The sequence below is a fragment of the Hibiscus syriacus genome, unplaced genomic scaffold, assembly GCF_006381635.1.
Source record: "Hibiscus syriacus cultivar Baekdansim isolate YM2019G1 unplaced genomic scaffold, ASM638163v2 tig00002840_pilon, whole genome shotgun sequence".
NCBI classification, from domain to species: Eukaryota; Viridiplantae; Streptophyta; class Magnoliopsida; order Malvales; family Malvaceae; genus Hibiscus; species Hibiscus syriacus.
In genome coordinates, this window is record NW_024061947.1 from 9,147,181 (window position 1) to 9,150,240 (window position 3,060).

Here is a 3,060-nt window from a genome sequence, read left to right on the forward strand (position 1 = left end):
TGAATCGGAAAGGACGCAAGGCAAAAATTGGCCGTGAGTTTGAGACTATTGAACTCGTGAAGAAGACAAGAACAAGTGGTCTTAATTAAAATCACTGCTGCAGCTATATTTGATTTATGAAGGGGGAAATGTACAGATAGTATTATTCCATCAATTATATTCAATTATTTTCAGTATTGTACCTTTAATTATTGTTAAGATATGACGTGTAATATTAAAATTAATAAAATTACTTTTTAACTCATTAAATTTAAATTGTTCATATATGATTTACAATATTTAAAATTTTGGATAATTGACACGAACCAATTTATCTTATGGTTAGAATTGTTGTTATTTTTTCTATAGGTCATGGCTCGAACACGGCAGCAGGGTAATTGAGCATCTATTATCAAATGTTGAGAGCATGGATCATATATTACTTGTAATCCCTTAATAAATTTTTTTTAAGATTGAATATATAATTTCAAATTTACTTTAAACATATATAAATATTTAATGATCAATAGTTTGTTAAATTAAGACGATAATTTATAACTATGTCTCTGTTATGACCCTAGGAGATTAGAGAAGAAATTAGACAAGAATTGAGAGAATTAAGATTAGGAGAGAAAAGAAAGATTCAAGAAGCTTAGAATTCATTCAATCAAAGCATACTTTCTCCTCCTCTAGTACATGGTTTATATAATTACAGTGTTCCCATAGTTACCCTACAGCTGGCAGTCCTTGTTGTACTGAGTATAACCACCTGCACAACTAAACAAGATGTTTCTTATCTTTAGTGGGTTGTAAAACATGTTAGGTCCAGTCCCAATTCCAAATCCCTAACCCTTTCTTTGATTTTCCCAATTCTCTTGCTCTGATTCTTATCGATTCTCCTCTGATCGTGACAATACCCTCCCCACGAAATGATCCTTGTCCCCAAAGATCAAAATCTGAGAATTGTTGCTGGAAATAATATAATTATCACAGTGACGTTTTCCAGTCCTAATTTCATCCCATGCATCTGATTGTGCTCCTGCTCCCTACGTTTGTCGAGCATTATAGAACCATAGAACCTTGTTGCCAACTTTAATCCCTTTCGAAGAGCAAGTGAAGTTTGATGGTAAGACTAAAATTTCAAGTAACTCGGGCCCCGACCTTCAAATTTCTATAAATTTCTATTTTGCTTTGTGCCTTCACACCCCATGCCTTTAACATTTGATTCATGTTTTCCTTGGGTTTGAGAATTATAGTTAGTTTGATGGTAAGACTAAAATTTCAAGTAAACTCGGGCCCCGACCTTCAAATTTCTATAAATTTCTATTTTGCTTTGTGCCTTCACACCCCATGCCTTTAACATTTGATTCATGTTTTCCTTGGGTTTGAGAATTATAGTTGGAAGATGAACATATCCTATCATGCCCTCAATAATCGTTGTGAAGTATGCTCTCTCCAGATTTTGCACCCATCGTGCTGTGTCGAAAAGCGACCAGGTCATACGAACTTCCTTGAGCTTGCTGGTGAGATTGGAGCCTTGGTCTAATTAATGTGAATTCAACCACCCTTTCTTCTAAGGTGGTAGGTAATATAGATGTTAGAAGTGAAGCTGACAAACCAGCTGCTCCGAGTCCACCGAAAGTTCCCAAGAACACTTTGCGAATTTCACGCTCAAATAGTTTGGAAGCAGTATTGGCACTGAAGTTCTCTATCACTCTCAAGCTGAATCGATATATTTTTCTCAACAGATCATAGGTCTTCAAGGCATAATGTTTGTCTGAGAAGGTAACAGATGGCCATCTTTTCTCAAACAATTCCTTGTATGTATTTCCTCCACGTGCATTATTCGACTGCAACCATGTTACATAGTCTCTGACCAAGTTTTGTGCATCGGTAAGTGCAAGACCAAGTATATCATTTTGAACCCTTGAAGTGGTTGGCAGTGAGGAGGCGGATGATTCCCCCTTGAGTAAAACTGAGGCGGCAATATCAAGATTTGATAACTATAAGGTAGATTCTACAATCTCTAGAATCCGTGATTTCGTAGCATCAATCATTGATAGAGTTCATCTTCTCCAAAAGATGCTTTTACCTTCCATCTTTATTACATACTCTTTCATGCTATTAACAATTTCATTTGCATAAGTCAAGTCATGCTCTGCAGACTCACAGTCTTTTCTATTAAGAGTCTCATAAGCAGAAAGCATTCGCTCGGTAATTACAATTGGTGTTCCAAGTTTGAGCTTCATTCTCTCAATTCCTCTCCTAGTTGATCCATCTAAAAAACTATACAATAAGTCTTCAAGCTGGTAAAAGCTATTGGTTCTCCAATTTGAATCAGTGATTGCTAGTTCCCTTAATTTTTTTCCGGCACCATAAGTAGCGGAAAGCTTTTCTTCAAGAACAGATCGTGCAACCACTGGAAATAACGTCACTGTGTTTAGCAACTTTTGTGTATTCTCTTTGATAAATGAAATTGCTTCTTCTAGCTCTTGCGCATTCTGATAAAGATCAGCCTTGTTCAACACACAAACTTTCTTCTTCCATTACTAAGTATAACGAAGAAAGGTAACCTCACTCTCTGTTAGAGGGCGATCTGTAGATATAACAAAAAAGAGCAAATTGGCACGAGGCACAAATTCCTCTGGCAGGCGCTGTTGCCTTTGAAGAATCACATTTGTCCCTGGTGTATTGACAATATTCATCTGTCAGAATATTGTGACAGCCAATGTAGCCTTATAGTAAGAAGCAGTAACCATGATCCATTCCATATATGTTCCCCAGGCTGGTAATATCTTGGGAATGATTAAGTTGCAAATTGAGACAGTGTTAGTAAAAGCAAGCATCGATAGTTTTCTGAACCAACCCTGTTTCAGAGTCCGCCATCAATTCTTTCCCATTTTTGGCTTCCACATCTGCATCTCCAATATTCCTCAATTGATAATGGTCTACCCTCCACCCCGTATCATAATAAAGGGTGATTCTCTCTCTTAGTGCATATGTAATCTTCATTTGATTTTGAAGTTGATGTACGTGTTCAAAATTTAACTCAACCCTCATAACAGCCTTGTCATCTTCCGT

The 3,060-nt window shown here is 36.6% G+C and overlaps 1 pseudogene; it reads right to left on the reverse strand.

Annotated features, from left to right (window-relative positions):
* Window positions 1–1,406: 1,406 nt before the first annotated feature.
* LOC120152526 lies at window positions 1,407–2,684 on the reverse strand (annotated as a pseudogene).
* Between the last annotated feature and the right edge of the window lie 376 nt (window positions 2,685–3,060).